At 44.0% G+C, this 27,880-nt stretch overlaps 1 protein-coding gene across 1 annotated transcript in view; it reads left to right on the top strand.

Moving 5' to 3' along the window:
- Positions 1-27,880, top strand: part of MGAT5B (alpha-1,6-mannosylglycoprotein 6-beta-N-acetylglucosaminyltransferase B) — a 301,222-nt gene that overhangs the window by 89,941 nt on the left and 183,401 nt on the right. The window lies entirely within an intron of this gene.

Genomic DNA, 27,880 nt, shown 5'->3' with positions numbered 1-27,880 from the left:
CAGAGATGACCAGGAGCCATATTTGTAGCTGTTTAAAGGTGTTATGTATGGTACCAATAACCATATGTGGAGCTAACTGGACCACCTTCAATGGCCACGTGGATGAATCCCACTCAGCCTTCCCTTCACAACTCTTCACAGATCTGTGAAATACACCTATGCTAATACTAGTCTTGACTACAAGGTTCCTTGTTTCCCTGCAGGAGTGATCAACATGTGGTTATCATATAAGGCTTCAGATTTCTACCACATGGCTCCCAGTTTTCTCTAATCCGAACATCAATGGGGTGTTATGAAGGGCCCTCAAAAAGGGCTGCACTATACTTTTTCTGCTACCCTGTGGTGCTGCTAGAGGCCATTCTTGGTTTTACAACCTTGTGAAAAAAGTCTAGGGAATTGTGGAATTGTGCCTTGGCCCACTTGGATGTGTGCTACGATTAAAAAAAACAAACAAAAAACAGAAAAACTAGTAATGGTACCCTGTCTGAGGGTAGCAAGAGGGAGAAGAGGGAATCAGAGCATTTTTATTTATTTTTATTTATTTTCTATGCTGCCTTTCTGCCAGAAAAGGACCCAAGGTGATTCACAAATAAAAACACATTAAAAACTTATTATAAACATTAAAATCACAAAAAAGCATGATACCCACCCCATATAATAACCACCCCATATAAAAAGGAGCCCTATGGTCACACATTAAAAGCCTGACTGCATAAAACTGTTTTTGCTTGCTGACAGAAGGCAAGCAAGGACAGGGCCAGCCTTGTTTCTCGTGGAAGAGCATTCCAGAGGGCAGGAGCAGCCACGAAGAAAGCTCGCTCTCGTGTCCTCACCAGGCGAGCCTGTGATGGGAGTGGGACCAAGAGAAAGCCTTCTCCTAAAGATCTTATAATAAATAATAATAAATAATAAATAATTTATTTATAGCCCGCCCAATCACTGGGAATCCGGGCGGTTTACAACAGTAAAAATACATTACAATAAAATACTAAATGGTCCCTTCCCAACCCCCCTCCCCAATATTAAAACTAGAATTAAACAATCAGAGTTTAAAAACAATAAAATGCAATACAGCATTAGGTTAAAATTAAAAACAATTTGGTGGGCAGAGAGACATACATCAGAAAATTGAGATCATATTCATAAACATATACAAGGGAGGAAGCTAGAGTTAGTGAGGTTGGGAAGGCCTTCCGGAAGAGATCCATCTTAAGAGCCTTTTTGAAGTCTGTAAGAGTGGGGATATGGCGGATCTCTTCTGGCAGGTTGTTCCACAACTTTGGCGCAGCAGTAGAGAAGGCCCTTTGAGTTATAGACGTTAGCCTAGCTATTTTTGGCTGAAGTAAGTACTTACTTTAGGACCTCAGTGTGCGGGACAGACAGTATGGAAGAAGGCGGTCCCTTAACTATTCTGGACCCAAGCCATGTAGGGCTTTAAAGGTAATCTCCAACACTTTGTACCTTGCCCAGAAACTGATTGGCAGCCAATGAAGGGACTTCAGAACAGGTGTTATATGATCGTTCTGGGAAGTACCTGTGATTAGTCTTGCTGCCATGTTTTGTACCATCTGGAGTGTCCGAACTTGGCACAGAGGTAGCCCCAAGTAAAGCACATTACAGAAGTCCAATAAACAGGTTACCAGTGCATGTACTACTGTTTCAAGGTCCCCTGGCTCCAGGAAGGGGCGCAGCTGGCATATCAGCCAAAGCTGGTAACAAGTGCTCCTGACTGTCTTATCCACCTGTGCTGACAGCTGGAGTGACGAGTCAAGGAGCACCCCCAAGCTGCAGACAGAGTGCCTAAGGGGAAGTGTGACCCATCTAGATCTGGCTGATATAACTCCATTCCCGAGTTAGGGTTTCCAATAACAAGTACCTCCATCTTACCTGGATTCTGCTTGAGTCGGTTTTCCCTCATCCAGTCTATTATAGTGAAAGGGGCACACTATAAAACCGGCTTCCCGGTGACCTCCTCGTCCCACCCCCAACAAAGGCCCCTGTGGACTCTGCTGCTGTTGCTGCTGCACTGCCGCAGGAGTGCCTCCTTTGGACTCTGAGATCTTGCGCAGCTGTGCACTCCAAGGGACGCTGCCGGCTGTTCCACCTCAGCACCGCAGCAGCGCAACTGCGTAACTGTGCAGTAGTGCAGACGGGACAGGGGTGGGATATTGTTAGCTGTCCTGACAGCAGAGGAATGTTTTGGATGTTAGTCCTCCTATGCTGCAGTGGTTTTGTATTGCTGGGGGGAGATCTTTTGGACATGGGGTGTACACAGCTTGGAGAGGTGACTGGTGATTGTGTTGGAGTAAGTGGAGCACCTATTGGAGTAGTGTGGGGCAGGGGGAGATACAGCGGTAGGAGAGTGGAGTCATATCGGAAGGGAAGGCGAGATTGATGCGTAATATCTATCTCTCCTTCCATCCACTCTCCTAACCAAAAAGATCTGAGGGTCAGTCCAACTGTACCACAAACCCTGTCTCTGCTCCTGTGCAATGCCAGGTCTGTAAGGAATAAGTCCCACATTATATATGACCTTATAGAGGATAAGAGCTGTGACCTGGCTTGCATTACTGAGACCTGGCTTGGGCCTGAGAGTGAAGCTGTGTGGGCACAGGCCCTGCCAGCTGGGTACTCAGTTAAGGACCAGACCAGGTTAGGTGGGCAGGGGGGGGGGGTGTTGCCTTGATCCATAAGAACACCCTTCCCTTGACCAGGAACCATGTTCGGAAAACTGATTTCATCGAGTGTATTTACCTGACCCTGAGGGCCAGGGACAGTCTGGGGATTCTGTTGGTCTACCAGCCACCCCGTGCGCTAACAGACTCCCTGGCCGAGCTGACACAGCTGGTCTCGGAGCTGGTGTTGGAGTCCCCTAGGCTTCTTGTCCTGGGGGACCTCAACATCCCTTCCGAGGCTAGCCATGATCTAACTGGTGCAGCTTGGGAGTTCATGGCTACCATGACTGCCATGGGCCTGTCCCAATTGGTCTCGGGGCCCACGCATTCTGCTGGTAACACACTCGATGTCATCTTTTGCACAGACATGGAGTTGCCGTGGGCAGAGGTAACTAATGTCTCTGCCCTATCATGGACGGACCATTTCCTGGTCGAGGCTAGATTCAAGGCATCTACCCAAATCCCTCCCGGGGGTGGTGGACCTATTAGGATGGTCCACCCTCGAAGGCTGATGGAACCCAAAAGGTTTCAAGAAGCCCTAGAGGGGTTTATGGTTGGAACTGATGGCGATTCTGTTGAGGCCCTGACTAACACCTGGGATAAAGATCTCTCCAGGGCTATAAACAGTATTGCTCCCAAGCGTCCTTTCCAGCCTGCTTCCAATAAACAGCCCTGGTATACTGAAGACCTCAGGGAAAGGAAGCGGGCTCTGTAACAACTAGAGCGCAACTGGCGAAGACATCAACACTTAGCCGACAAGACACTCCTGGACTCTCTTTTGAGGGCCTATGGTGTGGCAATAAGTGCAGCAAAGCGTTCGTTCTATGCTGCACGTATTGCGTCCGGCAGAGCTGTTCAGGGTAGTGAGGGAGCTTACCCAACTGCCTCCCCCCCTGAACCCTATTTTGGAGTCATCCAAAGCCTGCTGTGATGAGTTTAACGACTTCTTCGCGGATAAAATCTTTCGGATAAGGGCTGATCTTGACGCCAGTATTTCTTCAGAACCTAGAGTAGAGGCGTCCAGAGCTTCCGTGGACTCTGTTAAACTGGATCATTTTGAGTCTGTAAGTACCGAGGAAGTGGACAAGATTCTTCAAAGCGTTAGGAAGACGACATGCTCTCTCGATCCTTGTCTTTCATGGCTGGCAGCCCAGGGGGGTACAGCTGTAACCTTGATGTGCGCCGTATAATTAATTCATCCTTCAGGGAAGGGCAGTTTCCATCTAGCCTAAAATCGTCCGTTGTAAAACCACTGCTAAAAAAGCCCTCCCTAGACCCCCTGATTCGGAATAATTATCAGCCTCTTTCGCTGCTGCCTTTTTTGGGGAAGGTGATCGAGAGAGCACTTGCTTTCCAGCTTCAATCGATCTTGGATGATACGGATTTTCTAGACCCTTTTCAAACCGGCTTCTGGACGGGCTATGGAGTTGAGGCTGCCATGGTCGCCTTAGTCGATGATCTCCGTCTGAGCATGGACAGGGGTAGCGTGTCCCTGTTAGTGCTTTTGGACATCTCAGCAGCTTTCGATACCATTGACCATGGTATCCTTCTGGAACGCCTGAGGGAGTTAGGTATCGGGGGCACTGCGCTCCAGTGGTTCCGTTCCTACCTCTCGGGTAGATTCCAGATGGTGCAGCTGGGGGACGTTTGCTCCAATAAGAGGGCGCTTACATCTGGTGTCCCTCAAGGAGCCATTCTGTCCCCCATGCTATTTAACATTTACATGAAACCGCTGGGAGAGATCATCCGGAGACACGGGGCACGGTGTTCTCAGTATGCTGATGACACCCAAATATGCTTCTCTGTGTCTCCAACTGATGCAGTGACTAGGGATGGCATCTCTCCTCTAAATGCCTGCTTACAGTCGGTAATGGGCTGGATGAGGGAAAACAGACTCAGACTGAATCTAGAGAAAACGGAAGTACTCGTGATAGGTTCTCCTGGCCCGGGAAAGGAGATTTGTCCACCTGTCTTGAATGGGGTCACGCTCCCCTTGAAGGACTCTGTTCACAGTCTGGGGGTGCTTCTGGACTCGTCGCTTCACCTGACGTCTCAGGTGGATGTGACGGTCAAGAGCACCTGTTACCAGCTTCGGTTGATATGCCAGCTGCGACCCTACCTGGACCGGGGGGACCTTGAAACGGTGGTACACGCCCTGGTAACCTCTCAGTTGGATTTCTGTAATGTGCTCTACATAGGGCAACCCTTGTACCATACTCAGAAGCTTCAATTAGTACAGAATATGGCAGCAAGGTTGGTCACTGGTTGTTCCAGGACTAGCCATATAACACCTATTTTGCAAGACCTACATTGCCTGCCTATTCGCTTCTGGGCGCAATACAAGGTGTTGGTTATTACCTATAAAGCCCTAAATGGCTTGGGCCCAGGGTACTTGGAGGACCGCCTCTCCCCATATAATCCGCCCCTCACTCTCAGATCGGCCCGGAAGCAATTGTTGAGGGTTCCCAAGACGAAATATACCTTGTCTTCACAAAGGGCATTTTCCATCTCGGCCCCGCAGATCTGGAACTCCCTTCCTGACGAGCTCCGCTCCGTCACCTCCCTTGATCTTTTCAGGAAGAAACTAAAGACCTTTCTCTTCCGACAAGCCTTCCCCCATTTGTTCTGATGTTATGCTGTTCTCCCCCCTGACATGCAATTGTTATTCAGCTAGTTTTGTTCGTGTGTTTTTAACAGTTTGTATGTTTATAAATTTTATTGCTGTATTGAGATGTTTTTAATATGTTGTTGGTGATACCTGTTGTTGCTATCTTGTATCACTTTTAGCTGTACACCGCTGTGATCGAATTTGGAATTTGGAATAGCGGTATATAAATAAATTTTATTATTATTATTATTATTACTGCCCCAAGACAGGCAGTAGTCACTGCATCAGTTGGAGACAAAGAGGAATATATTTGAGTGTCATCGGTGGACTGATAACACCCCACCCCATGACTCTGGATGATCTCACCCAGCTGCTTCATGTAAATGTTAAACAGCATGGGAAACAGGATGGCGCCCTGGGGGACTTCAAATTTTAGCTCTCTTTTAGAGGAGCAACTGTCTCCCAGCACCACCATCTGGAATCTTCCCGAGAGCTAGGAAGGATACCATGGTCAATGGTATCGAAGGCTGCTGAGAGGTCCAAGAGCACCAACAGGGTCACACTTCCCCCATAGATGCCCAGACGGAGATTGCCAACTAAGGCGACCATGGCTGTTTTAAGTCCGTATCCTGTCCTGAACCCAGTTTGAAATGGATCCAGAAAATCAGTTTTCTTCAAGACAGCTTGTAGTTGATTGGCGACTGCCCTCTCAATCACTTTGCTCAAGAATGGTAGTGAAGAGACTGGCCTATAGTTGTTTGTATTGAGGAGGTCCAGGGAAGGTTTCTTTAACAATGGCCTAAACACCGCCTCTTTAAGGCAAGAAGGCAGGGTGCCCTCCCTGAAAGATGTATTAATTATATTTGCCTAGATCATCTTGATTGTGTCCCCCCCCCCCCCCCTTGAATGGCCAGCCAAGTTGGGCAAGGGTCGAGAGGGCAGGTTGTCTTTTTCATTCTACTAAGGAGCTTGTCCACATCATCAGTACTTACCGACTCAAATTGATCCAGTCTAACAGTAATGGCGGAGGCAGTGGATGCCTCTCTAATTACTTCAGTCTCAAGGTAGGCATCCAAGTCAGGTCTTATCTGAGTGATTTTATCTGTGAAATACTCATTAAAGGCATCACAGCTGGCTTTAGTTGAATCTAATAGAGGGTTCTGGTTGGGGGATGGTTGAGTTAATTTCCTCACCACCCTGAACAGCACAGCTGGACGAGATTTCACAGACGCGATAGATGCAGAATAGAAAGATTTCTTAACTGCATCTATCGCCACTTGATAGGACCTAAGGAAGGTGCAATGAAGTGTCTTATCAGATATGAGTTGAGATCTCTGCCAATCATGCTCTAGTCATTGTCCAACCCGCTTCATTTGTTTAAGATCTTTGGTGTACCAAGGTTTTGAGCGATTGTGTCTATGGCTCTGGTAAGATTGTTATTCTACGTATTAATCAGAGCTTCGACAGTATCGCCGGCATTGCCAACCATAAGACCCCCTAGGGTCTTCAGCCTTCGAGGGCGGACCATTCTAATTGGTCCTCCACCCCCGGAGAGAGGGATAGTGGCCATCAGTCCAAACTTAACCAGGAAATGATCCGTCCATGACAAAGCAGAGATACTAATTATCTCTGTCCATGGAAACACCTGCTCTGTGCAGAAGACCACATCGAGGGCATGACCTGCACAATGTGTGGGCTCAGAGACTAACTGGGAGAGGCCCATGTTCGTCATGCAAAGCATGAACACCTGGGCTGCGCCAGTAAGGTTGGCCAACCCAGCCTCTAGGGGGATGTTGAGGTCGCCCAAACCTAGCAATCTAGGGGACTCCACAGCAGCTCCGAGACTAGTTGCATCAGCTCGGCTAGGAAGTCTTAGGTTAACGGGGTGGATGGTTAACCAACAGAATCCCCAGACTTTCCCTGGTCTTCAAGCTAAGGTAAATGCACTCATTGTGGCCTAATCCACAGATAAGTATCCTGATTAAGGTGAGGTTGTGTTTGTGGACCATGGCCACACACCCTCCCCGCCTGCTTTCCCTCACCTGCTCATTGACAGAGTACCTGGCCAGAAGGGCCTGAGCCTAGGTTACAGAGCTGTCTGCTCCAAGCCAGGTCTCACTGTAGGTTCATATGGGGAAATATGGTTTCCCTTATTTAAAATGGAAAATCAAAGTTTGCTGTTTGGAATTTATACTTCTTAAAAAGTATTTTCAAGCTGTGGATGCTTGAATCTGTAGATAAACAATCTGTGGCTAAGGGCTGTGTGTGTGTGTGTGTGTGTGTGTGTGTGTGTGTGTGGTGTGACTGTACATTTAAGCTTCTACCTGACAGCAGAAGTCCTGCAAAAAGTGCCTTCTGTTGGCTCTTTTCAAACACTGGTGGGCTACTGGCTGTGCTGTGAGACTACCTGTTGGGCACATGCTAATTTCCAACAATAGTGTTGTTCAATGGCATTGTATGAAATGGAAGATGGTGGCTCATAGACTCAGCCAGCTGGGTGGGGGTGGCAGTGAAGATATCAGCACTTGTGGGTCCTATCAAGACGGCAGGGTCCAGACCTGTTTTTTTAACCACCTTTCCAAGCTAACATGGTTATACTGGTCAGTCTAGAAAATGCAAGCTGGTACATAACACATTGGAGGAAGGATGGCAGTCATGTAGGCAGGCAATGGAAAAAATGGAAGCCAGCAGTTTGTCACTTCATTTCTGTATCTTCCTTTCAACAGCTGCTTTTTCAGCAGATATCTGTGAAACAAAAATGATGCGGGGGGAGTACACCTCTGGAACCCTAGCTTGATTATCTCTTTACTAGCTGTCAGTTAACAGAGTTCTAATTCTGCAGGTGTCCAGAAATATGCTTTGAATTTAGGACAAATTAATCCTGGCCCTTGCATTATGAAGGACGTGCATCAGCACACACACCTCAGAAGGAGCTTTCCAAAAGATAAAATACTAATTGTGGCCAGGATTTGTCACACGTATCTTGTCATCCTCCAAAAGCCCCTGGAAAAAAAGAAGAAAGGGAATGAGGAGGGAGGCAGAAATGAAGAATCTCAGGAAAAACAAACAAACAGCTTCTGAAATTGTCTGCTGGAAATGACAGGTGATAATATGGCCCATTTCCATTCCTCCCATCCCCTTCTGTGGAAAATTATCCAAAAATGAAAAAAACACCAATCTTTTGATATATATATATATATATATATATATATATATATATATGGAGAGAGAGAGAGAGAGAGGAATTCCTTTTCTAACTATGCAGAAGAGTATGTGTGTGTGTTTGTATGTATGAGGGAGGACACGTATAAGGGGAAAATTAGCATGGGAGCTATCACGTATGTACATGCACGCGCACACACACACACTTCACCTGCAGCCAGTGGTGTCATTAGGGTTGGTGTCACCCGGTGTGGTGTCTCATGGTGTTATCCCCAATAGACCTCCCCCCATACCACTCCATACAGAATCCTTAGTAATGTTAGGGGAGCAGTGGTGTCACCTCCTTTAGGGTGTCACCTGGTGCATTCTGCACTTCCCTAGTGACGTCCATGCCTGCAGTAGAATCATAGAATCATAGAGTTGGAAGAGACCGCAAAGACCATCCAGTCAACTCCCTGCCATGCAGGAACTCTCAGTCAAAGCATCCCCAACAGATGACCATCCAGTCTCTGCTTAAAGATCTCCAAGGAGGAAGACTCCACTACACTCCAAGGGAGTGTGTTCCACTGTTGAACAGCCCTTACTGTCAGGAAGTTCCTCCTAATGTTGAGGTGGAATCTCTTTTCCTGGAGCTTGCATCCATTGCTCCGGGTCCTAGTCTCTGGAGCAGCAGAAAACAAGCTTGTTCCCTCCTCAATATGACATCTCTTCAAGTATTTAAACAGGGCTATCATATCACCTCTTAATCTTCTCTTCTCCTGGCTAGACATCCCCAGCTCCCTACGTCATTCAGTTATTGTTAAAAGCAACAGCAGCTTCCGTGCATGTTCTTGCTGCTCTCTTGTCCACTATGGATGAGTTGGTTTAGAGAGGGATTAGGATCTGTTCTTTCCTTCCTGCTTCCTTTATTTCAGATGGCTATCTCAAAAGTGTTTTGGGCAGATAACACTATCTGGTTCAATTAGGGTTAATTCTGATGTAAAAGAAAAAGGAAGCTGCCCAGACTGAACTCTCCACTCTCTTCCCATCTGCTCTCTGATGAGGGAGAACATGCCATAATATGTCTCCTTCCCATTTTTTCTCTTTTACATAAGTTTAGAAAGGATCAGGCTATTTCTATCCAAGAATGTATTTCCTTAATAAATGTTTCTCCTGCTGAGGATTCTAAACTTATTTTTCTGCTTATAATTTAGTCCTTTCAAACTCACCATTGTCAGATGGGCACCTCCACTGTGAAGAGTAAAGGCTCTAGCAAACCTTTCATTCCTATAATAAATGTATATTTCAAAAGTACATACTATAGTCAATGATTGAATGTGTGCAAACAATGTGTACAATTTAAAACATGCACAGAAAAGTACACATTTTAAAAAGAAGCACACACAGGAAGGCTGGCTGGCTGGCTGGCTGGCTGGCTGGATGGCTGGCTGGCTGGCTGGCTGTTGTACCTTAAAACAAAAATCCACATAGAAATAGCAAGGCCAAATGTAGGGGAATAGATAGGTTGATTTCTGTACTGTACCATTCAAGGCACATCCAAATCTAGTAGGAAGATGCAAATGGCCACACACAGGTTTTAGACTACTTTTAAAATTCTAAAATACACCTCTGGTGATACCAGATGATGCCGTCTCCATCTCATAGCTGCCTTGCTGTCCAAGTGTGGTTAGAGTTCATCTTGTCATTGATAGGAAAATCCATAAAGCCCCCAAATATGCAGCTGTCCCATTAGTCCTCAGGTGTGAAATGTTCTTTTGGTGGCAGTTCTAGTGCTAGGCACTCACATGGTGCCAGTGTCTCCTGCTCTCCCCCTGTCCCCCATCCCACTACCTATACCCAAGCAGGCTCCTCTCCCCGCTTTATCCTTTCTCTTCTCTTCTTTTCTATTTACTAAAAAAAAAAAAAAAAAAACCCAAACAAACAAACCAACCCCAAAAACAAAAACAACAACAACTTATTATGGTAGTATAGTTCTGGAATTGCATTAAAAATAAAAAAAACCACCAAAAATAAAACAAAAAAGCTCTGAAAGGGATGTTAGTTAGAGCATCGGGTAAGGAGGTGGGGAGAATGATTGCAGAAGAGAGTGTGAAGCCTGATTTGCACTTTTGTGAAGATGTGTGAGAGGGATGCTTCAAAACTGGTATGTATCTGGTTACCCTTACTAGCTAGCATGATCATTCAAATCAAATCTTACTTGTCAGATAGATCTTTTACAGTGATCTTGGGTGGTCAGATTTTGTCCTCTGTCCCCTTATCTGTTGGAGTTCCTCAGGGCTCTGTTTTGTACCCCCTCTTGTTCTCTCTATACACACTGTCCCTTGGTAAACATATTAGTTCATTTGATTTCTCCTATCATCTGTACACTGATGACACTCAGCTGTATAATTCCACCCCTGACCTTTGGCCAAGGCTTGAACAGCAAATTTCATCTTGTCCGACAGCTGTCTCTCACTGGATGCAGCATCGGCACTTGAAGCTCAACATGTCCAAGACAGAGCTTCTTGTTTTCCCATCTAAACCCACTCTTCAATACTCCTTTTCTATTTCTGTTGACAACATCTCTATTCAGCTGGTCCAGGAAGCCTGCAGTCTTGGTTTCCTTTTTTACTTTTCTTTGTCATTTATCCCCCAGATCCAGACCACAATCAAGGCCTGTAGATTTTTTCACTACAATATTGCCAAAATCCATCCATATCTCTCGACTTCTACTGCAAAGACTCTGGTCCATGCCCTAGGGGTCCCGCGACTAGATTACTGTAACCTTCTCCTGGTAGGGCTTCCTCTCTCTCACCTCCGCCCATTAATTTCTGTCCAGCATTCAGCTGCACGTATTATTTCACTTGCTCGCCGTTTTGACCATGTTTCTCCTCTATTGTCATCCCTTCACTGGCTCCCCTTCCCCTTCTGCATTCAGTACAAACTTCTGTTGCTGACTTTTAAAGCCCTGCATGGGCTGGCCCCTCCTTATTTAGCTGAACTTCTTTCTCCTTATATCCCCACTCATGCCCCCCCACCCCACTCTGGTAGTCAAGGTCTCCTGTCCCAGCCTAGGATTTCCACTGCCCCGTCCCGGATTTGTTCCTTCTCACTTGCTGCCCCTCACTCCTGGAACCTCCTTCCCCCACAAGCATGGCTCATCACTTCCCTAACCAGTTTTAATACTGAGTTAAAGACCATATTGTTTAGGGAAGCGTTCCCAGGGACTCTGTGATTGTTACCTGGTTGGTTTTAACATTTGATTCGATATTTTATATTTGAGGTTTTTAACTTGCTTCCTTTTTACTCAGTTGTATCTTATAATATTTATCTATTGTTTTATCTATTTGTTATTATCCTTTAGATTGTATGCCATGGGCAGGCTTTATATATTCTTTGATTTTATTGACTTTTTGTACAGCTCTGTGTACATCTACAACGCTTCATAAATAAAGTTCAGTAATAATAATAATAATAATAATTCAAAGATATAGCCATGTTAGTTTGTAAAATCAGTATTTAGAGAGATCATGTAGCACCTTTCTTCCACTCCACTATATGCATCTGAGGAAGTAGACTGAAGTCTATGAAAGCTCATGCTGCCAACTTCTTTATTTCAGTTAGGCTCAAAGGTGCTAGAAGATCTCTCTAGCATGATCATGGTGAGAAAGGGGCTTGTGTGATAAGCTCCTGAATCTGTCATGATTTGGGTGGATCTGATAGTTTCAAAACAATGACTAAATAAATGAATGAAAGATAGAGGCAAAGGAGCTTACTAAAGCAGGGGTGTGTGCTCTTCTCAGCACTAAGCATTTGCAAATGTTGTATGTGTACAGTAATACTCAACCAGAATGAAGAAAGTGTTAATAACAGTTTTGCATCCCAATCTGCATTATGTAAATCTGCACAACCAATTAGATACCAATTTTCCAGGGAAGGTTCAGTTCAGCTTCTGTAACTTCTACTCATTAGTCTGATAACTAACTTGTGTCATTTTTATGGTGTTATCAGACGGAGCTTGGAAAAGTTCATTTTTTGGATCTGTAACTATGCTGGCTGGGGGTTGGGTTGGGAATTGCAGTCACCTCCCCAACATGACTTTTCTACTGCCCACCTTTTTTTCTTGTCCAGATGACTACTTCAGCCTTTCCCTCTCCCTTCGAGAGTGTGTTAAAACTCACAGCAGAATTTTTGGCACATCTGAAACTTTAATAAAATGCAGTGTCAGAGGTCAGTCTCAAATACTCAGATGCAGGTTTATTCTTTTTCTATGTACTTTCCTTTTCAAATATTCTGCCTGCCTGTAGCTATTATTCTCCTTTCTCAATACCTGGGAAAGGGTCCAGTTTCTGTGGTTATAATGCAGACACAAAAGCAAGACAGTGCACAGAGTGTGGCTTTATTTAGACTTAACAGGCAAGCAATCACCTTTTTTCAGTGGAATAAATGTTTATGATATAATGAATAGATGGTTTCTTTTTCTCCTTCTGGAATCCAGCATAGTCTGCTGTGCCAATTCCAATTCCCAAAGCAGGAGAAAGAAGGACTTTAGGAAGAGATCCATCACACCCTGAGTATGTAGCTTTGTACTCCAGTTCTGAATGTTGTCATTGACTTTGACTTATGGTGACCCTATCATATGGTTTCCCATTGCATTTGGTTTGTCTTTGCCTTCATCCAAGGCTGAGCGTGTGACTTGTCCAAAGTGATCCAGAGGATTTCCTTAGCTAAATGGGAATTTGGACTTTGGTTTCTCAGAATCCTAGCCCAAACCATTCAAACCACAACACCACACTGTCTCTCTTATTCTGAAATTCCACAATGAAAACACCAGTGACTAAGAATTTGAATTGTGATCCCAAATGAGCAGTTTTGTAGGTTGATGTTACTCATATGATTGGTTGATTTTATTCACTTATATCCTACTTGTTTCCTCAAACTGGGACATATGATGGCTGACATGATTGAAAACAAATACAGATAAAAGCACATTGCAAAGCACATTAGAAAGATATAGATGAAATATATCAAAAGAGTTAAAAACAATTAAATTATATATACAATAAGTTACTAGGGCGTTATCACATGGGGAAAATCAGGTGTTTAAACAGACATTTTACAGTGATAGTCATGGAGGTAAAACGGTCTCAAACTGAATTAATTCTGCAGTGTGTTTTAACCTAAAATAACATAAAATAAATTACCCCAACCACCCTAGTCTCCCCCATCCCCCCATATAAAGATTATAACACTATTCAACAAAACCCAAATATCACACCTAACACAAACTAAAAATTGACTTCCCACTTCCCTGACCTAAGAATATTGATGCTCAATATGTATATTTTTTTCAAAATACTAACAGTAGTTTGTTGTGGCATCTGAGCTCTCTGACACAGAAGGCTAAATGTCTCACAAAACTACAGTTACCAGAATTCCCTAGCATTGAGCCAGGACAGTTAAAGCGGTCTCAAACTGGATTATTTCTGCAATATGTTTTGGACCTTCGTTAGAGTAAGATAGGTTGGAGGGTTGTGTGTGTGTGTGTGTGTGTGTGTGTGAAGAATTTTGTTATGTGTGTATTTTTTTTCTAATTTTGTATGGTTTTTGTTTTAGTATTTTTAAAATTCAATTAAAAAGGATTTTAAAAATTATATAGAGTTAAAATCATTCAAAAACTCAACAAGACAAAAGATAAAATGTAATAGAATAGCATACAGTTCATTTCATCTTGCACCATTGACGATGTTGGTTGGGCTTATGCATTTTGGACTACATCAACATCTGGAGGACCACAGGTTTTGATGCTAGCTGGAGTTGATGGAGTTTGGAGTCCACGATTAGCCCAGGAGCCAATGCTGAAATATATAATGTGCCAAACCTTTAGATTCCTTATAGATGGAGCCTTCCCTCCATTGGCATATACTCAGTTTTGTCACCAAAATAATAGAAATTTCATTGTAAGCAAGATCCATGTACCCTTGTTAGCAGAACTGAAATTTAAAAGGGGCATGGACAAGAAATGGAAAAGGGAAATCACCAGAGAAGAATTCAAACAAATAGCATATGTAGGGAGAAAGTCAGGAAAATGAAAGCACAACAAGAAGCTCAGGCTTTCTAGAGAGATTAAAAACATTAAAAAAGAATTTTTTCATTATGTCCGCAGAAAAAAAGAAGAACAAGGAAATGGTAGGGCTGATGTGTAGGGTGAAAAGTGGGGAAATGATTACAGGGAACAGAGAAAAAGCAGAACTACTGGACTCCTTCTTTGCCTTGGTCTTCTCTAAAAAGGAAAACAGTGTTCAGCCTGGGGAAAATGGAACAGATGATGCAGTAGGGGAAATGCAGCACAGAACAGGCAAAGAGGTAGTGCAGGAATACCTGTTATTCTGAATGAATGCAAATCCCCAGGGCCAGATGAAATTCATTCAAGGGCATTAAAAACTGGCAGAAGTGATCTCTGAACCACTTTCAATAATCTTTGAGAATTCCTAGAGAACAAGAGATCCCAGCAGACTAGAAGAGGGCAAATGTTGTCCCCTTTCTTCAAAAAGGGGTTAAAAGAAGACCCAAACAAATACTGCTTAGATAGCCTGACAGCAATACCGGGAAAATTTTTTAGAGTATGTAATGAAACAGACAATCTGTTAGCACTGTAAGGAATGCTCTGATCACTAAAAGTCAACATAGGTTTCTCAAAAACTGGTCAGGCCAAACTAATCTGTTCTCTTATTTTTGACAGAGTTACAAACTTGGTAGATGAAGGGAATGGTGTGGATATAGTTTATCTTGATTTCAGTAAGGCCCTTGACAAGATCCCTCATAATATCCTTGCAAAAAAACTAGTAAATTTTGTGGGCTAGGCAATGCAACTGTTAGGTACATTTGTAATTGTTGGCCCAAAGGGTGCTCACCAATGGCTCACCAATCCTGGAGACAAGTGACTAGTGGAATGCCACAGGATTCTGATCTGGGCCTAGTGCTATTAAACATCTTTATCAATAACTTGAATGGTGGAATAGAGGACATTCTTATCAAATTTGCAGGTGATATCAGATTAAGAGGGAGAGCTAATACCCCAGAGGGCAGGATCAGAATTCAAAATGGCCTTAACAGGTTAGAAAGCTGGACCAAAACTAAAATCATGAATATCAACAGGGAGAAATATAAGGTACTATATTTAGGTGGAAACAATGAAATGCACAGATATAGGATGGGTAACACCAGGCTTGACAATAGTACATGTGAAAGGGAATTAGGAATCTTAGTGGACCAGAAGCTGAACATGAGTCAGCAGTGTTATGCGGCAGCTAGAAAAGCCAATATAATTCTAGGCTACATTAATAGAAGTATAGTTTCTAGTCTAGATGGAGGGAAGTAATAGGCCTGTTACAGACCGCCCAAAAGGGGCGGTCTTGGGCCGCTGCCGGTTGCAGCGCGGAGGAGCTGCAGCAGCCAAACCACGCGACTCCTCCGCGCTGCAAAAAAGGAGTGCAGAAATCGCACTCCTTCCGGCAACCCAGAAGAGCCGCCGCAAGTGCCAAAGTGCGCACTCGCGATTACTGTTCCGGGTTTAGACATCCGGACACTGCGCGTCCGTTACGTCAAGATGGCTGTGCCTGTCTGTATAGGGCGCCACCATCTTGCCGTATGGAATACGCGCGAGGGGCAAGGCGCATCCGGAAGCACCGCCCCTCGCGCGTATTCCTGGCGCAATGACAGCGCCGCTTAGGCCTGTCTGTAAGGCGCCATAGTTTCACATTATTTTGCTTTGGTCAGACATAACCTGGAATACTGTGTCCAGTTTTGAGCCCCATAATTCAAGAAGGATGTTGACAAGCTGGGGTGTATCCAAAAAAGGGTGACCAAAATGGTGAAAGGTCTGGAAACCATGCCCTGTGAGAATCGGCTTAAGGAGCTGGATGTGTTTAAGATGGGGAAGAGCGGTTTAAGAGGGGACATGATAGCCCTGTTTAAATATTTGAGGCAATGTCATAGTGAAAGTGAGTAAGCTTATTTTCTTTTGCCCTAGAGACTAGAACACAGAGCAATGGATTCAAGCTATAGTATCTGCCCAAACATTAGGAAGAATTTCCTAACAGTAAGAACTGTTTTGACTGCCTCTTCCCCATGGTATTACTCCTTATTCTGTCATAGCTTCTGGCTCCCATGACAGTGGGGTGGTCCAAATGTAAAATAAGCGATCCAGGTTGCTGAAGCCATTTTGGGAATAGGGCTCAGTCTCTTTAAAGTTTGGACTAAAATCCAGTCTGGATTCCTTACGTTAACCAAAATGCTAGGGTCCCAAGAAGGCACCCACAAATTAATATGCTTTAGGGGAATTTTAGTAGCTCAAATTATGTTCTGGCCAGGGTAATAGTTGGCTTTGGGATTACAATTCCATGTATAATGGTTCCAAATCACACAGAACTCCAGAGGCAATTCCAAATAGGTTTTGCAGTTATGTTAGGAAAAGAATTAATGTGTGTGCACGCGTGCGTGTGCGCACACACACACACACATGCACAGACACAAGAACTAATGAAGCAAAGGTGGGAAAAGGCCAATAGTGGAGGCCTTGCTAATGTTAATACATTACCAGTTTGAAATGTGGTTCAAATAGATAGGCATCTGGAAAGGAGATAACTCAATAGCTGCTGAGGCAAGTGAGATGGCTGTCTTATTGAGGTCTCTATAGTCAAACCAACAGAGCATCTGCCTGGTTACAAACTAGGAGCTTATCACACCCTTTTGTCTCTGTTCTGGGCACGGGCAGGTAATGCGCGTGGCCAAGTGAAACTGGAGTGTATCGCATGCTAAACTGTCGGTAAGGCGTTCCCATGCCATTGCTGACCCTAACCCGTCCCTGAGCCAGGCAAGGCATGTGAATTTTGCTTTCTGGCTGAGCCTTAGGGTCGGCAATGGCATGGGAATGCCTTGCCGACAGTTTAGCATGCGACAAACTCCATTTTCACTTGGCCATGTGCATTACCTGTTCGTGCCGAGAATGGAGACAAAAGTGTGTGCGATAAGCTCCCTAGACCAAATTGCTAGTGTCTAGGTGGTAGTATATATATAATCAAAATCATGTCCTGGGGTAGTATTCTTCAGGATGAATGGATTAACTCTCTGATAAATAGTTTTCCAAGAAAAAAGAATGGTTGAGAGCTGTAGTAAATGTTCAGATGATTGGTGTGAATATCTCAGACAAAGCAAACCCTTTGCTGCCAGAGAAGTGTCTTTTGTCTGTGTATGCTCAACCATCTCCTTCAGCTAGAGTCCCATCATTGTTTTCCATAGACAAAAGATATTACATTGATCTCATTGTGGTGGGTGCCTTGCTTCCTCCCTTGCTGGAACCAACCAGATTATAGCCAAAGTTCCACCTTGGGGTTGCCTTTACAGGTCACCCACCCATCACTCACCTCAGTATCCCCTTTAATATTAGATTGATATCAAATATGAGGAGTGATTAGGGCCCTGGTCCTAAGCTAACACTCATCCCAGTGATATGGAACCTACTAGCTGCCACTGCTCTTACTCAACAGGAGTCTGTAACAGGGATGATTAAGGTGCTACTCAAGAAGATTAATGACTAACACAAAAATCATTGCTATTCTTATTAACCATTTTAAGGTTTTGTTACCACTGCAAACTGTCCTTCATTGCTCCTCCTTTGAATTCCATCTGTGCATCATGGCCACATTGAGGGAACTGAAAAGTGAAAGGTCTCATAGCATATATATGCCACACTGCACCTGGTGTGATTTGTTTTGCTATTGAGGGTGAATGTTTTGCCAAACTCTTCCAGCTCGATTATTTTCATTCAGCGCCATCTGAAGCAGTTATTGTTTATATAACATCCAAAAGGTCTATCTGGGAGTCAGAGAATTTAATGGTGTGTCCCTTTTCACATCATACATCACTGCCATGCCAGCTAAAGAGAAGCTGGAGCCGGAAGTTAATGCTTGATTTTACAAAAGATATATGAACAAGGACATTGCCTCGGGCAGGTGTTTGCAATGCTGAGAGCTGCAAGTTACTAGAATGCCTTGGGGAGGGTCTACTGGTAATGGGCTGTTTTTGTACATACTGGAAATACAATATATTAAAGCCTGCATAGGCATGATGGCCTGTTCTCCATGCAAGTCTCCAAGGACTGGTTGGAGGTTTTTTGTCTTTTCTAGCAAAAGCAATTGTTTTGATTAGCTCTGAAGATACAAAATAATGAGAAATCCTCCATCTTGTTGCTAGTTCAGGGTGGGTAAGGATGCTTTGGGAATTTTTCCTTTGTAAATTGTGCTACTGACGGACTTGATTTGTACCTCCCTGGCTGACATGTAGTTCACAACAACATTTTCCTTAGGATTTTGCCCCTTTCTCAGTGATTTCACGCAGTTTGGGATCTGTGGCTGTTGTTTTTGTTTGTTTGTGGGTTGTTGTGTTGTTGTTTTTTGCAAAATGTGTATACAAATGCATATTTTAAAATAAAATAATTTAGAAATGTGTATTTTGAGGTTTAGAAATGCATATTTTTCTGAAGAAGTATATTAATAAATATTGTTGCTATTCTGTGTTCAAATATGGGGGGGTTGTTGAGAAAAAGTAATCATAATTACAAATTAATGTGGGATAAAAGGAATTTATGAACAAGCACATGTTTGACTGGTGTTGATCAGTGGTGAGCTGATCTCTTCATGTCTAATAGCAAAGAGAGGGCAATGTGTGGGCTGCAGTTTGAAGGCTGTTTGTCAGGTGTGTTTTGTGGCCTAGAGCCCATTCACACTACACAATTATTGTGCATTCCACTTCAAATGCCATGGTTCCATCCCTTGTATTTTGCTTAGAGGCTCGAGTAGCTCCTTGGCTGAGAATTCTGTGAATGTTCCTCTCACAAATGCCAATCCCAGGATTCCATACTGTGCGACCATGGTGGTTAAAGTGAAAAAATCATAGTGATATAACTCTGCAGTGTGACTGGGTTCCTGGTTTGTGTCAAGTGGATCCCAAACTACAGTTAGGTTGGAGAGCACCATGGAAATGTCTGCCTTGAACTATTCATAAATTAAAATGGCAAGACATGGTCTTCTCCACAATGTGCAATATTTCTGGGTGTGATGGGTTGTCACTCACCACTACACTTAACCCACCCTTGCAGGATTAAGTTTCAGAAGGATGCTCAAGGGGAAAAGATGTACTGGAAGATAATCAAATACATTTTAGAAAAGCAAAAAAAAAATCTTTGTTTCTCTTATTCCACAGCATTTCATTTAAAAAAACTTCTATAATTTTAACAAGTGGGATAAATCCTTTATCTTCCCCAAGGGAGGTGATACGCTGACATTGGCTATGCTAAGTAAAACAACTTTCAGCATCATTTTGGGGCTTTGACCTGAATCTGATTAGTACTCTCAGCTAGAATAGATGCATATAAACAATGGAACTTGCATAAGCATTTGCTCACCAGTCAGCAATTGATAGCTGGGGTTACTATATGAATTCAGGCCATCGCCTACTGTGACAGAGTGGGGGAGAGGGGAGGAGGGAAGGAGAGAATGAAAGAGAAATACAGATATTGTAATACTCTTATCCTCTTTTCTCTCTGGTCTTGAAGGGTTCTTCACTTAAGGCAGGGGTAGGCAACCTGCGGCCCGTGGGCCGGATGCGGCCCGGCGAGGCCTTGGGACCGGCCCCAGCCCAGTCCTTCCACCGATTGCCACTGGGACCTTTGGCCTCTCGCACGCAGGCGCAAGGGGGGCAATTGTCTATAGGCGCCTCAGAAACATGCATTTATATTAACATTTTTTAAAAAAATCAGCAAATTATTTTGCGTGTCCTCCACTTTTTTAAAAAAAGTGTCCACCATTTGAAAATGTTGTCCTACATTTGTCCCAGTTTATTTATTTATTTAAATTTTTTAAAAATTATTTAATTATTTATTTTTTGGCTTCGGCCCCCCAGGTGTCTGAGGGAGAGCAACCCGGCCCCCGGCTCAAAATGGTTGCCTACCCCTGACTTAAGGGGTGGGATGAGAGAGGAGGGTAAGGGCCCAGGAGCATGTAGAAGTTCACAGATTCCACCATTTCAAAAAGGGAGTCTGTGGCTGCAATTTGCAGCCAAAGCAAACAATAATACCCTCAGCCACATGGATCAATTCCCTGACTTAAATATAGGACAGCTTCACAGTTCACATTCTTTGTTGTGGCATTACTCCAGATAATGAACTTGCAGGTATGCAGTATGCTTGGTACAATGTCAGAATTCCATTGACACTGGATAGCTTAACAATGGCCTGTTTAAAGGAATCGAATGCTGTGGCTTAGGAGCATTGTGGTATGGAACACAGTGAGCCCAGGGGCTTGGTTTTGCTACCCATAGTGTTTCTTAATTGACTCTGTAAATTTTAGATTACTCCCATTCCTTTCAATAGGAATGGGGGCAATTGCAAAAAAACATTCCTGGAATTATGTATGTATGTATGTATGTATGTATGTATGTATGCATTTATTTATTTATTTATTTATTTATTTATTTATTTAAACACATCTATCCTGTCCTTTACCATAGGATCTCAGGGTGCCATACAATATAAACAATTTAAAACACTTCCAGATTAAAACATAAATGATTTGAACAAGAAGAAAATATATTAAACATAGCAAGAGTTAGAACCACTTTAAAAGCACCAGCAGTTTACAACCATGTATATGTATACTTTGAAGTAAATTAGTCCCTGAAGACTTTAATAACAAGCCATGTTTTGGCTAGGCAATGAAAATAAAGCGGCATTGTTACAGGTGAGTCCTCCAAGGTGAGGGCATTCCACAGTCAGGGTTACACAGCTGAGACAGCTTGTTCCATGTCCTCAGACTTGGTGGGACACAGACCAAGCAGAAGACCAAGCAGGGAGACTGTTTTTCCTATAATATTCAGTTTTCAAAGGCAATGTGCTTTGATTATTCTTGTGACAGTGTGTACAGGCATAGGCTCTCAAGCAGGGTGTGAAAATCATACAGCCCTCTAGACTCCTAGCATCCTTAGCTATCGTAGCCTCTGGTATGGAATGCTGAGAATTGTAGTTCAGCAAGGGCCACACAATTCCCACCTCTGCTCTATAGCTTGTATATTCCTGTGTTGATCATCATTCAACAGTCGCCTCAGTGAGTCTACTGTGTTTGAGTCTTTAACTGATGTATAGCAGACAGAGATTCCTTTGCCCTGGGCTAGAACAATGAGGGAAATTGTGATTTGTTTATTCAAGACCCAGAGGGTTGCTGTTTACTGACCCCCTCTAAACAGAACCAGTGACACCCAGGGTGGTATAGTGGTTTGAGCATTTGACTTGGACTCTGGAGATCTGGATTCAATTCCCTGCTTGGCCATGGAAACCCACTAGGTGACCTTGGATGCATCACACATTCTCAGCCCCAGAAAACCCTGTGATAGGTTTGCCATAGGGTCGCCATAAATCTAAAATGACTTGAAGGCACACAGCAACAAACAAGTACCAACTCTTGTGCTGAGTAATGACAAATTTATGTGTATTTACACATTCTAGGACACCAAGTGATGTGATACTGTAATGAGATTTGAGGATGAACTAAGGCCCTGTACAGGTGGGCCTTTTAGCACATCCTGGTGACGTACTAGGGTTGCCTCAGGGCGTTGCTTATATACGCCTCGCAACCCTAGTACGTCACCAGGATGTCAAAATGGTGGCATCCTGTCTACACGGACGCCGCCATTTTGACGTAATGGCCACATTGCATCCATGTGGCGCAGTGCAGCCATTGTGCCCTGGCGCCGCTGCAGGGCACCTGTGGCTCCCTTTCAGCAGCGCCAGAAGGAGCTCCAAAACGTATCACTGGCGCAGCCTTTACACAGCTGTGCCAGTGATACAAAAGAGAAAGGGGCCAAGCGGCCCCTTTCTCTCTCTCCCTGCCGCTGTCGGGTTGTCCTTGGGGCAGGATATGGGGTGGAGACTGCCATGGTCATCTTAACTGATGACCTTCGTCTAAGCATCGACAGAGGAAGCGTGACCCTGCTGGTGCTATTAGACCTCTCAGCGGCATTTGACACAATACACCATGACATTCTCTTGGAATGCCTGAGAGAGTTAGGAATTGGAGGCACTGCTTTGCAGTGGTTCCGTTCCTTCCTTTCAGGTAGATTCCAGAGGGTGATGCGTAGAGACAGTTGCTCTTCAAAAACAGAGCTTAATTGTGGTGTCCCTCTGGGCACCATCCTGTCCCTGATGTTATTCAACATCTATATGAAGCCACTGGGAGAAATCATCCGTAGACATGGAGTGGGGTGTTATCAGTATGCTGATGACACCCAAATATACTTCTCCATGTCTCGGTCATCAGCAATGACGACAGATGGGATTTCTCCCCTCAATCAATGTCTTGCAGCAGTAATGGACTGGTTGAGGGAAAACAAGCTCAAGCTGAATCCAGATAAAACGGAAGTACTTACAGTAGGGGCCCCCAAACCAGGTATCGGGCCGCAACCTCCAGTTCATGATCCTCTCAAAGGACTGTGTTCACAGCTTAGGGGTGCTTCTTGACCCATCGCTTCAGATGAGAAATCAGGGGAATGCAATGGTCAAAGAGTGCCTGTTATCAGCTCCGGCTCATACGTCAGCTGTGCCATTTCCTGGAACGGGGTGACCTAGAAACTGTAGTACATGCACTGGTAACCTCAAGACTTGATTTTTGCAATGTGCTCTACATGGGGCTACCCTTGTGCCTAGTCCGGAAACTTCAACTGGTACAGAATATGGCAGCCAGACTGATTACAGGAACAACTAGGAGTGACCATATTACACCTATATTGAAATCACTCCACTGGCTGCCTATTCGTTTCCGGGCACAGTACAAGGAATTGGTCATTACATTCAAAGCCCTCCATGGCTTGGGCCCAACCTACTTAAGTGATCGCCTCCTTCCGTATAATCCGCCCCATACCCTCAGAGCCTCTGGGAGGAATTTGTTGCAGTCCACAAAGACCAGGTTGACGGCAACCTCCCAGAGGACTTTTTCCGTGATCGCTCCCACTTTATAAAATGGCCTGCTGGACGAGATCCGTCAAATTGCCAACCTAGAGAGCTTCAAGAAAGCTGTCAAGATGGATCTCTTCCGGCAGGCCTTCCCGGAATAGACCGGCCATGTAACACTCCCCTCACAGACATATATAAGCAAAGACTTGACCCACCGTTATTTTATTATCATACTGTTTTTAGATTTTATCATTTGTAATTTTAATGCATAGAATGGTTTAATCCTTTTTTAAGGGGGGGATTGTATATATTTTATTTTTTTTAAGGTTGTAAACTGCTTTGATTGTGGTAACAAAAAGCGGGATATAAATTAAAGTTTTATTATTATTTATAAGTATGAAGCCCTAAGGACACCCCTTTCCAGGTCGCGGGGAAGCGGCGTTTTGCTGCTTTCCCGTGGCCTGGAAAAGCGGCGGATTGGGGCCTCTGGGGCTGCTACTGTGGCAGCTCATGCCCCGATCTGTCAGGGAAAGGGGCGCCTGCAGGCCACCCCAAAGGGGCGGTCTGTATCCCGCCTAAATAATCTTTCAGGACATTCCTGAGTTTCTTAATATAAGAATGAAATTTGGTTAGGAAAGAGCAGGTCTTCTTGGAACTCCTAGAATCCACCAGGTAATTTGGGGTCCAAAAAAGGTGGGTAACTTTTATAATTCCTGGTTAAGGGATAGTCGAACATTGGAACAACTGCTGGAAATTGTCTTGACAACCCCAAAGGAATAGTGTAGTGACATGTCCTGATAATGAGATACCTCTAGGTAGGGCTCTTTTACCTAGATGTCAGCCTACCTGACTTGAGAGGATGGTAATGATACTGAATGTGATTTTATTCATTTTTATCCTGCCTTTCTACAGTAATAGGACTCCAGGTGGCTAAAAATATATTTAAAAACAATACAGATTAAAGACCATAAAAACTTGGATAAAAGTATAAATATAAAGGTTGTTTTAAAATGATTGAACAATTTGTAAAGTTAAAATATTAAACATTAAAAACATTAAAACAAATTAAAAGACCGTAGAGATGTTTAAAAAAAAGCACAGTGCATCATTAAAAGCCCATCCCATTCAGTTTCCAAAAGGCCTGGTGGCCCAAGAATGTTTTCAGTTGCCAAGAGAAGTAGAGCAAAGACGGAACCATCCTGGCCTCTCGAGGAAGTTCCAAAGTGATTGAAAAGAACAGGAACTCTCAATCAAAGCATCCCCGACAGATGGCCATCTAGCCTCTGTTTAAAGACCTCGAAGGAAGGAGACTCCACTACGCTCTGAGGGAGTGTGTCAGCAAGTTCCTCCTAATGTTGAGGTGGAATCTCTTTTTCTGTACCTTGCATCCATTGCTCCGGGTCCTGTTCTCTGAAGCAGCAGAAAACAAGCTAGCTCCCTCCTCAATATGACATCCCTTCAAGTATTTAAACAGGGCTATCATGTCACCTCTTAACCTTCTCTTCTCCAGGCTAAACATCCCCAGCTTCCTAAGTCGTTCCTCCAAGGGCATGGTTTCCAGATCCTTCACCATTTTAGTCGCCCTCCTTTGGATACACTCCAGTTTTTCAACATCCTTTTTAAATTGTGGTGCCCAGAACTGGACACAATATTCCAGGTGGGGCCTGACCAGAGCAGAATAGAGTGACATTATTACTTCCCTTGATCTAGACACTATACTTCTATTGATGCAGCCTAAAATTGCATTGGCCTTGTTAGCTGCCACATCGCACTGTTTCATTTTGTGGTCTACTTGGGCTCCTAGATCCCTTTCACATGTACTTTCGTTCAGCCAGGTATCACCCATCCTATATCTGTTCATTTCATTTTTCCACCCTAAGTGCAGTACCTTACATTTCTCCGTGTTGAATTTCATTTTGTTAGCTTTGGCCCAGCTTTCTAATCTATTAAGGTCATACTGAATTTTGATCCTGTCCTCTGGAGTATTAGCTGCTACTCCTAATTTGGGGTCATCTGCAAGTTTGAGAAGTATGTCCCCAATTCTGCCATCCAAGTCACTGATAAAGATGTTGAACGGCACTGGGCCCAGGACAGAGCCCTGTGGGACCCCACTGGTCACTTCTCTCCAGGATGAAAAGGTGCCATTGTTGAGCACCCTTTGGGTTCGGCCAGTCAACCAGTTACAAATCCATGTAACAGCTACCTTGTCTAGCCCACATTTCACTAGCTTGTTTGCAAGAATGTCATGGGGAACCCTGTCAAAAGCCTTACTGAAATCAAGATATACTATATCTACAACATTCCCTTCATCTTAACAAGCTAGTAATTTTATCAAAAAAAGAGATGAGGTTTGTCTGGCATGATTTCTTTCTCTGAAACCCGTGTTGACTTTTTGTGATTATGGAATTGCCTTCCAGATGTTCACAGACTCTGTTTAATGATGTGCTCTAGAATCTTTCTTGGTATTGATGTCAGACTAACTGGACAATAATTGTTGGGATCCTCTTTTTTTCCCTTTTTGAAGATGGGGACAATGTTTGCCCTCCTCCAGTCTGCTGGGACTTCTGTTCTCCAGGAGTTTTCAAAGATTATTGCCAATGGCTCCGATATTACATTTGCCAGTTCTTTTAATACCCTTGGATGTAGCTCATCTGGTCCTGGAGACTTAAATTCATTTAGATTAACAAGGTATTCCTGTACTATCTCTTTACTTATTTTGTGCTGAAATTCCCCTATTCTGTCCTCGGCTCCATTATCCTCAGGTTGAGCACCCTTTGCCTTCTCTGAGAACACAGAGGCAAAGAAGGTGTTGAGTAATTCTGCCTTTTCTCTGTCCCCTGTTAGCATTTTTCCATCTTCTCCATGCAGTGACCCTACCATTTCCTTCTTCTTCCTTTTGGTGTGGACATATCCAAAAAAGCCCTTTTCGTTGTTCTTAACCTCTCTAGCAAGCCTGAGTTCATTCTGTGCTTTCATTCTGGCCTGGGAGGAAATGAAAGGGCAGGCCCAATGCCATCAGGCCTGAAGGAAAAGAGCCCTCCTCCAGTCCATCTTCCTTAGTCCAGGCCTCTGAGGGAGAGAAGAACTGCTGGACCTGATCCCCTCCCCCCCACCATTCCCTTCTCCTTTTGTGTCGTGTCTTTTTAGATTGTAAGCCTGAGAGCAGGGAACCGTCTAATATCCCCTCTATTGTAAGCCGCCCGGATTCCCAGTGATTGGGTGGCATATAAATAAATCCTATTATTATTATTATTATTATTATTATTATTATTATTATTATTTATCTTTTCTGGCTTTATCCCTACATGTGCTTGCTGTTTGTTTGAATTCTTCTTTGGTGATTTCCCTATTTTTCTATTTCTTATACATGTTCCATTTAAATGTTAGCTCAGTTCAATAATAATAATAATAATAATAATAATAATATTTTATTTATATACCGCCCTGTGGCGAACCAGTCCGGGCAGTTTACAACATTAAAATAACATACAACATAAAAACAATATATTTCCCTCCTCCCTTAAAAAGTTATTAAACTACATATCTAATTTAAAACCACAATAACTAGTTAAAATAACAATAAATTAAACAAAATAATACCAACCAACAAACCACTGCAACTTCAGTTCTAAAGAAAAGAAAAGAAAAGGGGGCTTTGGAGACATTACTGAGGAGGGGCGAGATCCTGAGGCCGGGATATTTCAGTCTGGGAAGGCCTGCCTGAAGAGATCCATCTTGACAGCCTTTTTGAAGCTGTCCAAAGATGTTAATTGACGGATCTCGTCCGGCAGGTCGTTCCAGAGCCTGGGGGCGACAGCAGAAAAAGCCCTCCGGGAGGTCGCCACAAGCCTCGATTTTTGAGGCTGCAACAAGTTCCTCCCAGAGGACCGGAGAGCGCAGGGAGGATTGTATGGGAAGAGGCGGTCTTTGAGATAGCTTGGACCCAAGCCATTTAGGGCTTTAAAGGTAATAACCAACACCTTGTACTGGGCCCGGAAACCAATAGGCAGCCAGTGGAGGGACCTCAGAACTGGGGTGATATGGTCCCTTCTAGATGTTCCTGACACAAGTCTGGCTGCCATGTTTTGAACCAACTGTAGTTTCCGAACCAGGCACAAGGGTAGCCCCATGTAGAGCGCATTACAGAAGTCAAGGCATGAGGTTACCAGCGCGTGCACAACAGTCTCAAGATCCCTTACTTCCAGAAAAGGGCGCAGCTGGCGTATCAGCCGAAGCTGATAACAGGCGCTCCTGACAGTCGCATTCACCTGATTTGTCATCAGGAGCGACGAGTCAAGGAGCACCCCCAGACTGCGAACACAGTCACTGGAGGAGAGTGTGATACTATCCAGGACTGGTGGTTGCAACCCAATTCTTGGTTTCGGGGCCGCTACCGTGAGCACCTCCGTCTTGTTCGGATTCAGCTTCAATCTGTTTTTCCTCATCCAGCCCATT

This window comes from Sceloporus occidentalis, unplaced genomic scaffold, assembly GCF_023333645.1.
Source record: "Sceloporus occidentalis isolate IW3139 unplaced genomic scaffold, rSceOcc1.0.p SCAF_1, whole genome shotgun sequence".
In the NCBI taxonomy this organism is placed as follows: domain Eukaryota; kingdom Metazoa; phylum Chordata; class Lepidosauria; order Squamata; family Phrynosomatidae; genus Sceloporus; species Sceloporus occidentalis.
This window is presented reverse-complemented; position numbering and strand designations above follow the sequence as displayed.